The following is a 20,562-nucleotide window of genomic DNA, read 5'->3' on the forward strand; positions in this document are numbered from 1 at the left end:
TGCATTGCCTGGTCTTGAAAGTTGTGTGGCCTTGCGTAAAAGTACTTTGGTGACCTATAGTGCAATCCCCAATGGTCAAAAGAAGGGGGAGCCCAAGGGGTGTCCCCTGTATGGGCTGCATGTGCATTCCTGTTACAGATGAGTTTCAGTAGCTCTGGGCATACTGGTGGGTGGGTCTTGCCATCAGTCCAGCTTGCTGCAGTGACCCGTACACGTGCTGTAAGTATATTGGGCAGAGTTGTTTCTTTTTTTTTTTTTTTTCTTTTTTTCTTTTTTCCTATATTGTTGAGAGGTCCAGCTGCAGAAATCTTAGACTCACTAGTGGGCAGGCTGTCCATTATCTTGGCTATGTGCAATGAGCTGTTGTAACAGCTACAGGTACACTGAAGGTCAGGGTTTGCTTCCTGCATAATTAGCTAAGAGGCCTAGCCACAGGAACTGTGGACACACTGGTGTGTATGGTTATCTACCCCCTCCTCAGGGCAGGAGTCATTGTCCTGGCCAGGACTGCCTAGCAGGTTTGTTGGGATAGGAGATGCCGGGAGTGGGGTTGTCTGCTCAGGCTGGCAGTTTGGGTGGGACTGGTAACTAGTGAAATATTATAGTGGGGCACATGGTACTAGCATGGTAGTGTTAGCACTGGCTTCTAAAAGCATCTGGCTACTTAGGCTAGGGGAAGACCAGAAGACTGGCACATATCAGCAATTATTTTACTTTGTTTTTTTGCTGCCGAAACCTGGGATCAAACCAGAACCAGAACTTTTGTTTCTAGAGAAATGTCCTGCAAATCCCTGCCCCTCCAGCACAAACCCTGAAATTGGTCAATAAATTGCCTTCAGGTATACCGCAGATGATTTTCAAACATTTGCCTCTGTGCTGTGTCTCAGGCTGAGTTACGTAGCAAATGGGCTTTTATTTGTTTATTTTATTATTTTATTTTATTTTTTATTTTTTTAAATTTACATCCAAATTAGTTAGTATATAGTGCAACAATGATTTCAGGGGTAGATTCTTTGATGCCCTTACCCATTTAGCCCATCCCCCCTCCCACAACCCCTCCAGCAACCCTCTGTTTGTTCTCCATATTTATGACTCTCTTCTGTATTGTCCCTCTCCCTGTTTTTATATTGTTTTTGTTTCCCTTCCCTTATGTTCATCTGTTTTGTCTCTTAAAGTCCTCATATGAGTGAAGTCATATGATTTTTGTCTTTCTCTAATTTCACTTAGCATAATACCCTCCAGTTCCATCCCCGTAGATGCAAATGGCAAGATTTCATTCTTTTTGACTGCCAAGTAATACTCCATTGTATATATACGCCACATTTTCTTTATCCATTCATCCATCGATGGACATTTAGGCTCTTTCCATACTTTGGCTATTGTTGATAGTGCTGCTATAAACGTTGGGGTGCATGTGTCCCTTTGAAACAGCATACTTGTATCCTGTGGATAAATGCCTAGTAGTGCAATTGCTGGGTCGTAGGGTAGTTCTATTTTTAGTTTTTTGAGGAACCTCTATACTGTTTTCCAGAGTGGCTGCACCAGTTTGCATTCCAACCAGCAGTGCAAAAGAGATCCTCTTTCTCTGCATCCTCACCAACATCTGTTGTTGCCTGAGTTGTTAATTTCAGCCATTCTAACAGGTGTCAGGTGGTTTCTTATTGTGGTTCCTGATGATCATCATCATCCCTGATAATGAGTGATGTGGAGCAATTTTTTTTATGTGTCGGTTGGCCATCTGGATGAACAGACTGGCTTTTAAAGGGCAGAGTGCCAGTTTCTTATAACCTTCTGGCTCTCCGGGAGTTAAGCCCTACTGATTTTCAAAGCCTGATGTTATAGGGACTCTTCTTCCCAGTGCAAATCCCTAGGGTAGGTGCCTGGTGTGGGGTCTGATCTTCTTGCTCCTTTGTACTTGTGATATACCTCCCATTTGTGGTTCGTCTCTGAGGGACTTTGTTTCTCAGCCATTTCTTTGCCCCTCCTACCCTTTTTGATGTGGCCTTCTCACTAAGACTAGCTGTGGAAGATATGTTCTGCCTATCTTCCCGTTGTTTTCAGAGTTAGTTAAAATATACGAGGTTGTTGCTTTGATGTGTCTGTAATGTGTCAGGATCTTGCTACTCTATCATCTTTCCTGCACCCCCCTAGTTTCACTTTATAACAACCTATTTTTAGGTCCTTTCTAAAATCCTGGATATATGGCAATACTCAAGGCCCATCCACCTGGAAGCAGTAATGACCTGGATATGGGGAGGCCTGGCAGCTTTAGCTCTGGCATATGCTCTCTGGTTGGTTGCAATCTTTAGCACTCCTGCTATCCCTGACCTGTTGCCTTCCTGGCATGTGAATTCTTGGCTCCTATACACCATGGTCCAGTTTTGCAAAATATACATGCATATGTATGATATGTTACCAAATTTCTCTCAGAGTAGTGAGGTAATGAATGATTTTCACTTTCTTCCTTACAGTTTTTGTAATTTCCAAACTGTATTACAAAAACATGTATTGCCTATCTGATTTCAAAAAAAGAGTAGCTTATTTTTTAGATGTAAATCATTAAACACCATAGATCCCCATGCTAAAAGATTACAAATTACAAATGTTAACATTATATTCTTAAGGGAATATTGCATTCCTGAATTCCCTTAACCAAAATACTAGACCAGATTATTGATGATTTTTTTCATTCACTGTGTTTTTCCCATTATTTAATAAAAACACATTATTTAAATTCAAATGAAATGAAAAAATCTTACTAGGCTAAATTGCTTTTTTATTGCGTAGTATTGTATCTCTACCCCAATTCTAAATGAATAATAGCCTCACCTTTAAGAAAACCATTTTGCTCTCTGTGTAAGAAATAAATACTTCTGATAATATGAGGCAAAGGAATGAAATTGTTATCATTCAGATCTTTGATTTCATGGAGAATTTGTTACACTTAAATTTTTATTAAAATACTGGTGGATTAGATAAACTAACTGCGGCATAAAGAATATGCAGTATCCCTGAACTGGTGATCTAAAACAGGTTTTGCTGATTTTATGATTGACATACATTGTATTAGTTTAAGGTGTGCATAAGGTATACACAATGATGTGATATGTGTACATATGGCAAACTGATTACTACAGCAACTCCACTTAACATTAATCACTACATATAGTTTTGAATTTTTTGTCTTGTGATGGGAACTTAAAAGGTCTACTCTCTTAGCAACTTTCAAATGTACAACATTATATGGTTAACTGTAGTCACACCAGTGAACTTTATATCCTCACCTGATAACTGGAAATTTGTACGTTTTCACCATCTTCATCTAATTCTCCCATCCTGCACCCCCTGTCTCTGGCAACCACTAATCTGTTCTCTGTTTCTATGGGTTTATTTATTTTAGATTCCACATATATGTGAAATCATACAGTATCTGTCTTTCTCTGTCTGATTTCTCTTGCTTAGCATAATGCCCTTGGATTCCACCCATATTATTGTAAATGGCAGGATTTTATTCTTTCTTATAGCTGAATAATATATGCATTACTAATTATACAAATCTATCCATTCTAAAGTGCCAAGGTCAAGAGAAGGTTGAGAAACTCTTCTAGATAAGAAAAAAGACATTACAACTAAATGTGATACGTAATCCTGATTTTGATGCTGGACCCTCAGAAAAATATCTATAAAGGTCATTGTTACAACAACTGGAAAGACTTAGAATATTGACTAGGACTAATTAATGGTACTGTATCAATATAAATCTCTGATCTTCATAACTGCATTGTGGTTATATAAGAAGATGTCTTCATATTTAGTGAATTCATTGTGAAGTAACTGAGTAAAGGACAATACTTTGTCCTACTTTTAAATAGATCAGAATAAATAATTTGCATATAAGCATACACATATATATCTACATCTCTACGTACTCACCTATCATCCCTCTATCTATCTATGAAAGTAGAAGAGATAAAACTAATGGAAGAAAATATAAAGTGTACATGGAGGTAGTTTATACTGTTCTTGCCGATTTACTATAATTAAAAATTACATCAAAATGAAAATTCTAAAAATATTCTAGTCACAACCTATCCTTTCTTGTCTCATCACCAGATGCTCCCAACACTGAGCTCCAGCCTCACCTAGACAACCATGTGCTTTCCTAGCTCTATACTTTTCATCCCACTATTTCCTCTTCCTCAAAGTCCTTACTTTGCCTTCTATGCCTATCTAAAGCCACGCAACCTTCTAGACCTAGGCCAATGGTTATCACTTCTGGAAGACTTCTAGCATTCTCCTAGCAGGATTCTAGCCTGGCTCAGATTGAACTGACCCTATTCTGTTGTTATACATTATCTGATCTCTGTTGCTAACAGAGTCTATTAGAGTAGACTAGGTTGTACTGCAGTATCAAGGCCAAAATCTCAGGGGGTTAAAACCACTAAGGTTTCTTTTTCATAATAGTGAAGTGTCTTGAGGATGAGTGAGTAGGGCTTTGCTCGTTGTGGTCATTCAGGGTCTGAAGATGATGGAAACTCTGTCTTGACATGTACTTCCATGATGTACTTCAGTCAGAGGGAAAGGAACATGGGAAATCACGTGCTGGCTGTTAAAATTCCTTATTAGAACTCAGTCACTGTTTTCCTTTCTCCTTGGTAAAAGAAGTCATATGGACATGCCTAATTTCACAGGGTTGGAAAGCGCAATCTGCCTGGAAGGGGATTTTGAAGAGTTCTAAGAATGTTCACTCATAGGGTTTACTGCCTCCCACAAATGTTACCATGTATGCCGGTTTCGTCCAGTGAATTGTGATAGCAGTTCATGTCCTGTTTATCCTTCCATTCAACCCTTCAAGCCCAATGTGTAATACAAAGTCACTGCTTAATGCTTCTTGTCTGATGGATCAAGAGACTTGTCCAACGTTGTGGAGCCTCTGGGATTTAGCTTCATGTCTCAGAATTTCTAGCCCTGTGCACTACAGAAAAAACAAACAAACCACAACTCCACAGACTTCACTGATAGGGTCCCACCCATATTAAGTTGCTATCTGCCAATAGGAACTGCTTTTACCTTAATATACTGGTTAATATTTTGCATTCTTCAATCTATAGACACTAACCCATTTTAGAATTCCCCTGCAGCCAAAAGATACCAAAGGAATATATTGATTAAAATCCCATAAATAAAAACACATTTTATTTTTTTCAATCTGCTAGGAGTTTTCACTTTTGCTTTTGAGACTCTTTCTCCCATCATTTCTGTTTCATGGCTCTTTTCATTTGAACTTCACCACAGGGTATTTTAGAATTGTCTGCTTTTAATAACAAAGGCCAAGAAAATTCTAAAAGCCTTCAAAAGATACAGGAAATACTAAAGTCTAAAACAAGTCTTCCAAAACAAATTCTACCAGGATAGCATATGTTCTTGGTTAACTCATGAAATTAAAAATCTGATTATAGTAAAATCAGATTTCCATCCATTTTTGTTTTTCTGTATTTATTATTGTTATGATTATTAGTATTACCCATTCCTCAGATCCCAGTGGAACACTGAATTACTAATTACTAATTACTATTTTTCTGTCTTGGAATGAGAAGAGTAGAAATTGGCTTCGGAGGAGTAAGATGCTCTGAGTTTGCCTGTTAGGTATATTGAATCATCATCACTTCAGTGAAATGCAAAAAAATAGGCAATCTTTGCAGATCAGCATGCTTTGCCATTCAAGTCAGAATTTCAATGTGTGGCACAGAATGAATAGGGATGATGAATTCAGGAGACACTATGCAAGAGCAACTCAAATGCAAAGCATCTGTTGTTGCCTGGATCCCAGGAAGCTGGGCTCTGGGGAGGGTTTCTTATCGCTCTGTAATGTCTGCCATGTTGCGAAGCCATGTCAGTGATTGGTTTAGTATTGTGGCTACTTCTACCACCAACCACGGAGGCATGACAAAAGTCTAAGTTCCTTGCTTGCTCAGATTTCCAAATGCAAAATGGAAATGATTTTTGTATCTTTGATTTCAAATAAGGTTTCAGTATCTCCCTGGGAGGGTGAGCCAACTTTCAGTGACAGACCATTTTATGAGGCTTCTAACTATGATGAGCAAGCCTGTTTTGATGACATAAAATAGGCAGGAACTTGAGCTTGGAATTTGAATAGAGCTCAAACTGAATGTCTGTACAAGTTTGAAGAGGCACAGATGATTTTATGCAAATTGTTTGTTTAAGGAATGCTTCCCCTGGGCACATCTGCAGGCTCACATGGGCTGAAGGTGGAAGAAGAGATGGAAACACTTTAGTTAATATGACTATTAGTTTTTTTGTTTCTTCCTAGCAATTAGAAATCCAATTAAAAAATTAATAATATCCAACATTCATGGAACACTTTTAGTAAGTTAGGACCTAGGCTAGGTGCTTTGAAATTATTTAGAGGTGCTACAACTATTCTCATTTTCCTGATGAGAAAAATTGGGCTCAGGTATGTTAGGACCTTATTCAATGCCACAGCAGTAAGTGGCAGACAGGGTTTTAAACTTAGGCACTCTGTTTCCAGTGTAAATGTACCTCATTTACACTGTACCAAATGTTGAGCTTCCTAGATAAAACAGAGTAACTCTAAGGGATTGAGTTATTTAAAACTCAAATTGAACAGTATGATGAAAAGAATGACAGAAAACTCAGATAGAAAACTTCAAATTTGTCACTCCTACCCTAAACTCTGCAGAACATTCTTTTGAAATAGGACGGCTCTATTCATTCCCAGGAAATTGAGCAGAAACCTTATAAATGAGGCCTCTAGACTTCTGACCATCTAATCAGAGTCCTCCATCATGCCATCAGTGAAAATGTTGGAGAATTCCTACCTTTCTCAATCTGAGATACACAATTTATTAGGATTATTGAGGGTAGACATAGGTTGCACTAAGAATGTTAATGACTTATTTGATTGCTCCCTTCACCTCTGTCTCCCCTTCTCCCAGGATGCGAATTTTTAAGTTGAGGTGTTGTGCCAGGAGGATGACAAAAATGGAGGAAGGGGACTTGAGGATATACTGCAGTTCAAGGGCCTATAATATCTTAGGGATCTCCTCCTTGTGAGTGAGGTTTGGCCAGGCCACAGATGCTGGAATCATCCCTGACTCAGGGCCAACCTCATGTCACCTCTCACTGTCTTAACAGGTATCTTTTCTTCCACCTGATACAACTGTAGTCTATCCTCCTCACAGGGGCTAGAGTGATTCTTTTAAATTGCAGGTCACATCCTCTACCTCTTCCAAGGTAGACTTCCAAGGTAGTCACCTCTTCCTCTAAGTGACTTCCCCTTTCACTTACTGCCTTTTGGATCTCCCTGCTCTCACTTCCTGCTACCCTCCCTTGTCTCAGTCTGCTCCAGCCACACTGGCCATCTGCCAGCATACTCCTGGCTCAGAGCAGTTCCCTGGACTGTTCTCCTGCCTGAAACCCTCATCTCCTGGGGCCTCTAAAGACTCTCTCCTCACTTCACTCAGATTTGTAAATATTAACTGAAACACTTTCCCTCATTCCCATTTTTTTCCAAAACAATGCCTTTGACCACTCTCTATCCCCTTACAGTGATTCACATTCCTTCTTAACACTATCACATGACATATTCTATAGTTCACGTGTTTATCTATTTATTGTCTGTCTTCAAATAGAATGCAAGTTCTATGAAAGTTTGGACTTGATTTGTTCACTGCTTAGTGTTTGATAAATGATTGAGTGAGGAGCATGGAACAATGCTGTAGGAGCCAGTAAAAATAGTTTTAATGGGTGTTACGTTTGTCAAGTTACAATATATGAAACTAGAGGCCAGAAAGTAGAGGATAAAATTAAAGCTAACGTGCAATGTGTAAAAAAAAAAAAAAAAAAAAAAAAAAGCATAATCTATAGGCACACCCAAAATACAATATTTCACAGGCAAAACAAAAATCATATTTCATAGGCATCCAAATTGTCCCTAAAGGTTGAGAAGGTCTAAATCAAATTTTGATGGATGAGTTTCAGAGGGAAGAAGGAAGGGGTCTGAGGAAAATTCCATCATCCAAAGTCTCTAGGATAATAGTTAAATGAGCCCATTGAGATCGACCTGGAGTCTGGGATTTTTTGTGTCTTTAAGACACAGCTCGTATTCTACCGCATTTGTTGATCGCCTACTGGATGGAGGGACTGTGCAAGACAACTTAGGCTATCATTTCTGTATCTCATAGCAACTTAGTGATGTATATATGATGTATGTATATATGATGTGGTGTATATATGATCCCCATATATAGATGAGAAAATAGAGTCTCCTAGAGATTAAATTCTGGGTCCAAGAATGAAGAACTGCTCTGATGACTTGACTTTATAAAATCTTACCCAGTGAGTTTGGATCTGAAGGAGAGCTCTTCTTACTCCCAAGTGCTAGACCGTTTAATGGACTCTGATCATATAGTGACATATTTTAAGATATTGCTTACCTGTCTCATCAGAAAACATTCAATTACTTAAAAAATTGTTTTTATTCAAATATATGTAGACTCCTCAAATAGTACTGGACATATTCTATGAATGCCACATTTCTTTGAATAAAAAAGCAATCTCTATGAAAAGGAGCTCCATTTTCTAGGAACAATCGATTTTGAAAGTACTCATACTTTGAAATGACCACATTTGCAATAGTTGTTCTACACAAAAGCTTGGTCATCACTTTTACTAAAACAGTCTAATAGAGCCATTCTTTAAAAAACTATTTTTAATGTTTATTTAGTTTTGGGAGACAGAGAGAGAGAGAGAGAGAGAGAGAGCGCGAGCCAGTGAGCATGAGTGGGGGATGGGCAGAGAGAGAGACGGAGACACAGAATCTGAAGTAGGCTCCAGGCTCTGAGCTGTCAGCACAGAGTTGGCTCAGAGCCCAACAGGGGGCTTGAACTCACTAGTGGTGAGATGATGACGTGAGCTAATGTCAGACGCTTAACTGACTGAGCCACCCGGGTGCCCTTATTATGTCCATTTTATTTATTTATTTTTAATGTTTTTCTTAGAGAGAGAGAGAGAGAGGGAGACACAGAATCTGAAGCAGGCTTCAGGCTCCAGGCTCTGAACTGTCAACACAGAGCAAGGCACAGGGCTCAAACTCACAAATGGTGAGATCATGACTTTAGTCGAAGTCAGATGCTTAACTGACTGAGCCACCCAGGTGCCCCTAATGCAATCTTTCTACAGATAGAAATAGATGATAAGCTTTTGTTCAAGCTTTTGTTAACATTTTGTTTAATGTTAAGAAAACCAATTGATAGTATCAAAAATACACATTTTCACAATAAGGAAAAGATTTCTTCCAGCCATTCCAAAGATGCCAACTAATTCCAATTCCAATTAATATAGAAGAGGTCAAGAGTTAACAGTGTAATGGTTAAGGACATTAGTGTGACCAACTAACTGTGACACCTTGGGAAAATTTCTTAGCAACTCCCAGAGTCAGTTTCTTCATGTCTATAACAAGCTAATGCAGTTAAACATTTACCACAGTGGCACATAGAAAGTACTCTATAAATGGTATTGGTTATTGTATTATAACCATTGTTACTAAAAGGAGGTGTAATACAGCAGAAGATCTGAAATCCTACTCCAATTATACCCCTAATTTCAGTCCTCAAACCATGTACAGTTATGGGAATTATGCTAGGATATCACATAAATCAAAATTAATAGAACTTGAGTCCTTTAAAATTATATAAAAACAACTCAAGTGTGATGACACAATGTGAGCAATTATGTGGAATTTCACTTCACGTGTGCCACACTGGCAAACGGAAAATAAAGCTGAAATGCAACATGTCTCTGTTGACATGAAACATTACCACCCCTTCCCATTTGTTACCCAGGTTCTCTGGTGTGTTGTTTTTAAGCCATGTTGTGCTGTGGTGCTCCTCTTTCTTGACTCAGTCCCTTTTCTCAGAAATTCTGCCAGGAGATCTGAGAACAGATGGTGCCTTATTGTTCAAGAAAGTGGTATTTTTGTTGAGTGTTTGATCACATTGTTCTGTTGGGGACTGGCTTGTCAGTGACTTGTGCCATCAGAATAAGATATATGCCAACTAAAATGAAGACAGCATGTTTGCTAAGCCTGTCAGAGGATATATTAACAATTGTGTCAAAACCTGAAACCATGTCTTCAAAAGTTATAACATATGACAGGAGTATTTTCATTTTGTTAAATAAATCCAGGGTTTGAGGCCATGTATGTACCATAACAAAATGAAGGCAGCAATCCACACAGATGGTGACCCTAACTTGTGAAAACACCCACCTAATACAGAAAGGATAGAGATTACCTCATTTACTCAGTAGCCATTATTGAATACCTACTGTGTCATGCATTGTGCTATGAAGTAGTGAGTAAGATGCAGTCCCTAAAGTTGAGGTGATCTCAGTCTTGTGGGTGAGAAAAACACACAGATAAAGTAAGCAATATAGCCATTCTTTACTTTCCTATACCATAGATTCATTCTCTGTGTTTCCTCTGTGCTCTGGGAGGGAGGCTACCCCACTGAATTGCTCCCTTACCAACTGGCTTCAAGATGAGTTCAGCAAATTGAATGTCTGGCAAGAGGGTCAGAGGGCTCACATTTTCCCTCTCACCCCTCTGTGCTTTGCCATCTAGCTTCTGGTGGTGGCTTTGTGCTTCCGTGGCTCCTCCTCCTCTTTCCTCTGCTCCTCCAAAGCTCCAGCTGTCACCAGGTTCTAGGCAACACTGTTTCCTTCTCAATTGAAGGGTGGAAGCCTTCATGCTTTGGATTTATTTGACAAAATAAAAATACTCCTTTCTTCCCACTTCACCTCTCCTGGTGGTAGCAACTTGGATCGCTGCTATTCTCCGAGTGCCTCAACCCTTCTTGTTTATTCCATTAACTCTGCAACATCCCAGAAGTAGTCCTTTATTGTAACTGTCTTCACGTGAAACAACAGAGTTGAGGGGCGCCTGGGTGGCTCAGTCAGTTAAGCGTCCGACTTCGGCTCAGGTCATGATCTCGCAGTCCGTGAGTTCGAGCCCCGCGTCGGGCTCTGTGCTGACCGCTCAGAGCCTGGAGCCTGTTTCAGATTCTGTGTCTCCCTCTCTCTCTGACTGTCCCCTGTTCATGCTCTGTCTCTCTCTTTCTCAAAAATAAATAAACGTTAAAAAATAAAATAAAAAAAAGAAACAACAGAGTTGAACTCTATTTCTTGACAGAATTCTGACAGATGCAAGGACTATAATAGAAAAACTAGTTTATTCAACACGCATTCTATCATAGACTATTTATTGAGTGCCTCTATGTGACAGCATACTAGTTACCAGGTATAGACTAGTAGTTTCTAGTAGAACTTGATGGAAATATTCTGCACTACTCCAGATACTAGCTACTAGGCTTATGTCATGACCGAGCACTTGAAATGTGGCTAATTGTGACTGAGCAAGTGAATTTTAAATTTTATTTAACGTTAATTTATATTGCTGCACACAGCTCTTGGTTTTTGGCTACCGTACTAGACAGAAAGGTGTGGACTGAATAACTCTTTTGGGTAGAGATAGACATTGGGGAAGATCAGGATTTGTTGTGAGATATGGCTAGGAAGGTGACATGTGGGCTGCTCTGTGGATGTGCAGGTTCTCACCAGACAGAGTAATGTGGAACATGCATGCTGGGCAAAAGGAGCATCTCATGTAAATGCTCAGAGGCTGTGGCATATGAAAGGTAAACTCAGAGGATCACATAATATTCAAAATGGTTAGATAATAACAATCAAGAGGGGAGTCTTGGAAAAGGAGCCAGGATGTTGTATTGGGGCTACATGGTGATGACCGTTGTTTCATGTCCATATTTCACTGTTCTTTTATACTCCATAGCAATACCATCACATAGATCATCTTAAAACATAAATATTAAGCATGATAGTAATGATATGTTCATATTCCTTTTAAAATATTCCATTGAGCTTTCAATTTCAGTATAGTAGTGATCATTTACAGTATGCTCAATTTTGTTGCCCCTATTCTTTGAGATTTTGCTAGAAAAGTGAATTTACTATTACTTCTACAATAGTGGGGGGTCCTGGGTGGCTCAGTCAGTTAAGTGTCCAACTCTTGATTTCAGCTCAGGTAATGATCTCCTAGTTCTTGAGTTTGAGCCCCTCAGTGGGCTGCATGCTGACAGCATGGAGGCTGCTTGGGATTCTCTCTCTCCCCCCACCCCCCTCCTTGTACATGCATGTATGCATGCACACACACTCTCTCTCAAAGTAAATAAACTTCAGTAGTACAATAGGTACAATAGATAATATGTTAGTAATCTAGCTTGATTCAGGGATCTACAAGGGGTCAAGGAGCGTAAATGAAGTACATGTAGACATGACTTAAAAAGACCAGAAAAAAATTCCTGGATAAATTGTGAAGTTTGTGCTTAGCCTGAACAACTGGTCAGAAATTTTGAGGCGAATCTGTGTAGCTGTGTGGGTTGGGTGTTGGAAGAGAGGGGTGATGAGCGTGGAATGGAGTGTGTTTCTGTCAGAAAACATTAAATGTGAGATAACGAGAGAAATGAGAGAAAGGTGGAGCCGTCTGAAGGTTTAGATCTCCAAGGATCTAAGTTATAAAAGGATCACTCCAGATGAATGTTTTTGGAGAGATTGAAGACTGAAACGTCAGTTGGAAACCTGTAGCAGCAATGCAGGGAAAACACAATGATGTTTGAACACAGGTTCTGAGAAATAATGTCTCATTCATGATCTTTGATGCTTCCAAAGATTAGTATGTTTCTTTGAAAAATAAAACAATAACTTCACTTTGGCTCTGGGTCATAATAGTAATAGTTGCTATTTAGCAAGAAATTACTACATGCCAATCACTCTTCTAAGCCTTCACATGCTCTGTATTAATTCACGTAATTCTTATTACAACTCTATATTACAACTCCAGGAGACAGGTGCCAGTATTACTCCCTTAGTTTACAGATGAATAAATGGTGGTTCAGCAAAGTTAAGTAACTCTCTCAAGGACACCCTCAGAAATTTATAGAGCAGGATTTAAATCCTGGCATCTGCTTCTAGAACAACTCATTAAGTTTTACCCTCTTTTATAAAAATCTTACAATTTGCCCTATGCTGATACTCATGGTTTGTTGATGAAGTTGGCTTTTCCTTTACTTTGAATATTATATAATAATTTTATTTTCTATAACATTATCTAATAGCATATGAACATCAAAGTCTTGTAGACTTTGAACAGAAAAGGATAGTCATTTCAAGAAAGATAGATAAAAAATAACTATGAATGCGGCCAAGATCATCCACTTTTCAGTCATCTAGGATTATTAGATTTACTGTACCATGATTGTCTTTCTCATATTGATTAAAATACTTTCAGTTTAAGTATTTCAATGTGAGTAATGTTAAATGTGGAATATAATTTTTTAAAGGAATTTTAAAGAGGCATGCTTGACAGATTTGGAAAATATCTTTCCTTATTATAGACTACATCATTGTCACTGAATACTAAAATATGTAAGTTTCTGGATGCTTGATGAATATCTGCAGCTATTAAGATCTGTGTTTATAGGACTTACCTTAAGGTCACCCTCTGCAGTGTTGTATTACTAACATTCATCTGCTTATTTTATAAGAAATTTTCCTGCCCAAAGATATAATTCAGTAAACTGAGGCTAAGAACCATGTAGTTGTACTATTTTTTTATTTCAAAATTTTTTAATGTTTATTTATTTTTGAGAGAGAGAGAGAGAGAGAGAATGAAAATGAACAGGGAGGAGCAGAGAGATAGGGAGACAGAATCAGAAGCAGGCTGCATGCTCCAAGCTGTCCGATGTGGGGCTCGAACTCAAAAACCGCGAGATCATGACCTGAGCCAAAGTCGGACACTTAACTGACTGAGCCACCCCAGTACCCCATTTTATTTTTTTATTTAAAAAAGTTTTAAATTTATTTTGAGAGAGAGATTGAGATAGAGTAGGGGAGGGGCAGAGAGAATGAGACAGAATCCCAAGCAGGCTCCGTGATGTCAGCATAGAGCCTGACGTGGGCTCTAACTCACAAACCATGAGATCATGACCTGAGCTGAAACCAAGAGTTGGACACTTAACCACCTGAGCCACCCAGGTGCCCCTAGTTGCACTATTCTAATACAAAGCGTATTGTTCTTAGAAGAATCACCAAAAGGACTTGATATAGGATCTAAATTTCTTCTCACTTCAAATACGTTGTAAAAAGAATATAATTTGTTAAGAGGTGGGACACTGTCTGGGTTCCCAAAGCCCAACACTCATTTAGTGTGCCCAGCTTAGATATCTAATACCTAAGACTTCTGTATCATTCACTTATACATCCTGGCTGCCCAACAGTCTTGCAAAATTCCATCATAGTTGCATTAGATGGCACTCACTGAAATAGAATATGTTAACTCATTCAACCTTATAAGCTTCCTACGCTCCCACTGAGCCTGATCTCACACTGGTTTCTTCTCACCACAACCTATCATTCTGATAAATAGAATTCTGTGAATTTTCATTAAAACAGCTATATGCCAATTAGATGAAATCAAGTGGGGGAAAAAGCTTATGACATTTGCCATCTTTTAACACTCTCCCTAAATGAATGCCTCGGATCTCACTCTTTAGTTGAGCACTGCATAGAACAAAATCATAGTATAGTCTAGTTATTAGGGTAATAATGGCAAGTCAATATTTACAGACGGAACTTCTTCAGGTGAAGAAATAATGGATACTGTGATATGTCTGAGGACCCAGGACCATAATCATTTTGGTTGTGTTGAAACAAAGGAAATGTGGAAAATACTAGTGAAAGATGAAGCTCTAAAGGGATGTCAAGGCCAGGTCATAAAAGATCTGGTTCCATGTTAAGGAAGTTGGATTTCATCCATCTGTAGTACACAACTGCTGAGGGCGTTAAGCAGAGAAATTATAGAAACATTAGAAAGCTCCTTGAACTTGGATGATAAAACTGTAATCCAGAGCTTCATTATCATCAGACCTATCTCAGCATAGGATTTGGAACCTCATTACTCCATTCTGGACCAGTGTGTTATTTAAGTAAAGGACTAGAGGGCTATCAACTATAAAGTACTGCCCCCAGGTTTGGCAAGGGAGATGGCTGGTTTGGTTGAAGCTGACAATGCTTACTGTACTGGGGGTCTCTCAGTGGAGTTCTTCTTTTTCCAGGGAGCCTCAAACCAAGAGAATCAGTTGAAATCGGGTCAAGTTATCATTAGTGAGTTAAAATCACAAGAGTGGCTAATCAACTGTTGTCAAGGAAAATCCTAAGTCAAACATATGGAAAATGAGACTTATGAATCATAGCACCAGCTTGGCTTCAGCCCTCAGGCACATGAAACTCAATCAGTAAAAATATATTCAGTAGAAACATGATTTGTTCTAATTCTGTCTAAGGCACCTCAGATTCAGAAGCAGAGCGCCCTCCAGAGATCTAAAAAGAACAACTGTTCCTTTACCTCTCAAGTCAGACTGCAAGTTTAATGTTCGTCTGACCCTCTCCAACTGTGTAAATATTGGACAAGTACCTTAAATGCACCAGTTCTTATTTTTATCATCTTAAAAAATAAAATGTAAAAATAGCCTCTGCATTATGGGACTTTAAGCTCCAGGAGAGCAGGGACTATGTCTGTCATCCACACAGCTGAATCCCTACTGAATAGCACAAAATCAGGCACATGGCAGGCATCTAACAGATGTCTTTGGAAGAAGTGAATGAATGTGTGAGGAGAACTAAATGTCATAGTACATCATGAAAATGCTCTGTAGGCCATAGAATACCATGTGTACAGTGATATTATGATGTTCAGATTCTAAGTTCAATAAAAATCCACTCAGATTCACATCACAAGTACATCACATAGTAAAAGATCTCCAGTCACTTCTTTCCCCTCGCACCAAAAGGCAACAGCTATACTAATTGTCACTTATTATTTGTTAGACCATCGCATGCATTTTCTCATGCCTTCTTTATAATAATTTTGAGGAGGAATTATCATTAGCCCAACGTATAGACGAGGTGAAGTAAACTCCCCAGCATAGCAAAGAAACAAGAGGTCACACTAAGATGCAAATTGAGGTCTTTCTGCCTCCATAGCCAATGATCCATGCTACTTCTCAAATGAAAATCTTAGACTTTCCCTTTTATTCTAAAATGTATCATGGTTTTAAAAAATTCAATGTCAAACTGTCTGGTCCTACTGAATGAGTCTACTTGGTGAAAATAGAATTACTGAAAAAAAAACAGGGTATCACATATAGTTCCGTATATGTCTCCTCAACCCCCAAAGTCTATAATTCTTTCTACTGTTTCTAAGGACTCAATTTATTTGGCTGCATCTATACAAGATAAATGTGGGAGAAATGTTGGGCTCTTCATTCACAGTCCTGGGTTTCTATGATTTTTTTCTTTTTTAAAAAATTTTATTAACTTTTTTTAAATGTTTATTCATTTTTGAGAGACACAGAAAGACAGCATGAGAGAGGGAGGGGCAGAGAGAGAGGGAGACACAGAATCTGAAGTAGGCTCCAGGCTCTGAGCTGTCAGCACAGAGCGGGGCTTGAACACAACCCGTGAGATCATGACCTGAGCTGAAGTCAGATGCTTACCTGACTGAGCCACCCAGGAGCCCCTTAAATTTTATTTAAATCCAAGTTAGTTAACATATAGTGTAATAATGGTTTCAGAGTAGAATTTAGTGATCTATGATTTGTGTGTGTGTGCAGTTCTTTTTATCTATTACTTTTCATTTGTAAAGCATAAAATTCTCCTTAAACAATGCCCTTCTCTAGAAGACAGTGGTTTGTTCTTAATGCAATTATATATTTCTGATCATTTTAGAAGTTAGAGCCACGAAGAACAGTGTGACAATACTGCCTAAAGGTGTAAGATATCATCTTATTACAATGAAAAGAAATCTAAAGTAGTTCAAGTCAAGCAAAAGGGAAGCCTATTAGAACTATGTGGGGGAAATTCTTGGATTCCTTTGGCCATAATTACTGCCCGTTTTTTCTCTGCTTCTGTGTTCACCTCTTTTTTTCTTTTTCCTTCCTCCTCCCTTCCCCTTCCTCCCCCCCTCCTCTCCTCTCTTTTCCTCTCCTCTCCTGTCCTCCTTTCCTTTTCCAACTCCTCCCTTCACTCATAGGCAGCTGTGGCTGCTCAAAACAGGGAAGCATTAGCTTCTGAACCTGTCTTTCCCAAACCAACTCACTCAGTGTTGCAGATAGTATTTGCAAGCCATGGGAACGATCATCTAGGAGAGCATCCATTCTGTTCCAATCACCTGTGGTCAGGACAGGTGGGTTCATGTACCACACTGCATGTGATACTTACCAGCATATACAGGCTCTTTAACAAGGCAGTATCATCCAGGAGAAAAGGACTGATGACTCTTCTGAAAATGTAACAAAAACCATTAAAAGAATGATTACAAACTCTTGGAAAGGGAAGTCTCAGGATGTCATATCCATATATGCTTCAAAGGAAACTGAATCTAAATTTTCAACTCAAAAACAAAGTTAATTTCTCTAAAATATTGGGTTCATGGATAAGCCTGAGGAAGAACCAATACATGTTATCCTTTTAATGCATTTTTTTAGTATAGACTAAAAGTACATTGACCCCAAATAGTTCTGTGAATAATGAAAATAGCAATTACTAAATTGATTTGGGTTATTTGGCAACTTTACAAAAAGAGCTGAAGGAAATACTGTCTGAAAATATAAGTGCTATATTTTAACTTTATAATGGTGTGGACTGGTATCACATACATTTACTTGTAGTTCATTTGTTCAGTGTAGTTCACTTAAACCTTTTATAAGCTATTAGCTTAGGTATTAGCATCCACAAAAGTTATCAAGAGAAATGGGAGCTCATCTAACTGAATTCACTACATACTTCTGTCTTCTTTTTCCCTTAGAATCTCTGTGCTTCATTTCCTTTACCTGTCAAATGGAGATCCCTCCGTTTGAAAAAAAAATGTTTTCTGAAGACCTACTGTATATACGGCTAGAACATTTCTTCAGGGATTTGAGGGTCAAGGAGCTAAAACATGGAATTAATTTGAAAAGAATAAGTACTAATACACATACAAAACATTGTTATTTTCCCTTTTTGGACCCTGTAGAGGATCTAAGCAAATATAAAAGTCTTTTGATCTTCCAAGCAACTGAAAATGGAAAGCTGCCACAGGAAGAATCAACTGCATAAATAGTGATTAATATGAAATAGCTAATTGGACCGAGCCCCTGGAGAAAGTCCAGTAAGCTGAGAGATGGAGAGGTGCATATTGCTCTGTTTATTCTGGCAAAATGAAAGTCTTCTCCCGTTTACATTTCTTCTTATTAATATGCTACATGGACTATTGGCATATCCCATTTTATTCTGTTTGCAGGGCTTTAAGAAGGTGACTCAGGGGCAGCTAATGAAGAATGACAGGCACCTAATATCAGTCAAATGTTTCATTATTCCTTTTACATTAATCTCCCCTCTTGCAAAGATTATTCAAAGTGCTTAGCTGGAGAAACTAGGAGGAAATATGGACAGCACGGAGATCAGATTAATCTGGCCTTTTAAACACAAGGAAAGAATTTGGCTGAGTGGTGAAAAAAGTCGTAAAAACAGATTCCCTTTGAACAAGAACAATTTAATCACTACCCAAAGCAGAATAGTCTGTATTTGGGCATCCATGGCTTTCAGTGAACTCATGAAGAACTGTGTGTTTTGTAGATTGTGTGTCTTACCTCAAGTCTGAACTGGCAAATAAAAAGTCCTGCACCTTCAGGCTGAATTATAAACTCATTTTTTCCTCTTTTTTTTTTTTTTTTTAGTTTTCCTCATTATTTCTAGAAACATTTCTCAAGCGCAGGAAGTAAACTGTCAGCAATTAATGATCCACGCTCCTTAGAACAAAAGTTTTCTGCTCTTTCTCTTTCTTTTATCAGAGAAATCCGGGGAGCTCGTCCATGTTTGGACAATGGATACAGCTTCATGACAGCTGGGAAGAGCACTAGGAAAAGAGGTTGGAATAGAGTAGACTCAGTTTACCCATCTGAACCAGAGAAAGAGACTGGCTTCTGTAAACATCATCCTGTTTCTTTTCCATAAGTCACCAGCCATCTTCTGACTAAATTGGCAGGGAGTACTAAGTAGAAAGAATGCTGTTATAATAAGCCCTTTATTGAACTCTTGCTATTTGCTACACATTGAAGAACTTTCCATCAATTACCTAATCTAGGTCTCAAATGGCATCACTATATTTTTATTCCATAGATAAAGAAATTGATTTTTTGTGAAGTAACACTAGATGGTGAAATAAAATGTATTACTGATACAGAGGTAAGTCCATCTGGGATAGAAGATAAAGGTACCAGTGGCAAGACTTCTCTCCAGTTAAAGCTCCCTTAGCCTTCCTGAACCTACCCTGTAAAATGAATCTAGGCATTTAAGTCATTGTTCTGGGGGAGGGGTGTAATAAGGTGCAAAGGATTGGGGAATTCTAACTCTGAAGCAAATGAGATCTGCTTTCTTCCATCATCTTTCTCCTAACACATACTTTAACTTAAATTCAAAGCATGGACAATATTAGGCAACCAAAGAAACCTGCTTCCACTGGTCAAATGACCCTTTTAAATTGTTATTATCCAGAACGAAGGGGCCAACATTAGAAGGGGAGAAGTATACTGGTCTTTTGACACAGCTTTCACATTCAGATAGTCTGAATCCAAAATGGATTCTTTAGGGGTGCCTGGGTGGCTCAGTCGGTTGAGTGTCCAGCTTTGGCTCAGGTCATGATCTCACAGTTTGTGAGTTTGAGCCCCGTGTCGGGCTCTGAGCTGACAGCTCAGAGACTGGAGCCTGTTTCGGATTCTGTGTCTCCCTCTGTCCCTGATCCTCCCCCACTCGTGCTCTGTCTCTCTCTCTCTCTCTCAAAAATAAATAAAACATTTAAAAAAATGGATTCTTTAAACCTTTTCCATGCAAACTGGGGTCCAGGGAGCAAGAGCATCAGCATCACCTAGGAGTCTGCTAGAAATGCAAAATTTCAAATCTACTGTATCATAATCAACATTCTATCAAGATCCCCACAGAGCTAAGGCTTCACCTGAGATTTTTAAAGGCACTGCTATCTGTCATTATTTCCTTGGTGCTCAATCCTGACAGGCATCAAAATCACTTTGAAGTTTTGTAAACCTGCAGTCTTGCCAACCTCACTGTATACCTTTGGGGTGAGACTGGGCATCCATAGGTTTGCTACATTCCACGAGGGATTTTGATATTGAGCAAAGTTAGTTTTGACTTCAGCCTTGGAGATTTTCTAGACAGGTAACAAAAATCTGACCAAGGATGGAGAGGCATCTCTCAGTAGCTGCAGACACTCTCTGGGGCATGTTTTAGATGGCGGCAACAGGAAGTCCTGTGTTCTCCTCAGCCTTTAATGTCTTCTCTGAACTTTAAAGATATGAAAACCCTTCCAAAGCCACTCTGTTGAGTCTTTAATCAGAT

This window comes from Puma concolor, chromosome A1 (genome assembly GCF_028749965.1).
Source record: "Puma concolor isolate L17-30 chromosome A1, mPumCon1.1.hap2, whole genome shotgun sequence".
Lineage (NCBI taxonomy): Eukaryota > Metazoa > Chordata > Mammalia > Carnivora > Felidae > Puma > Puma concolor.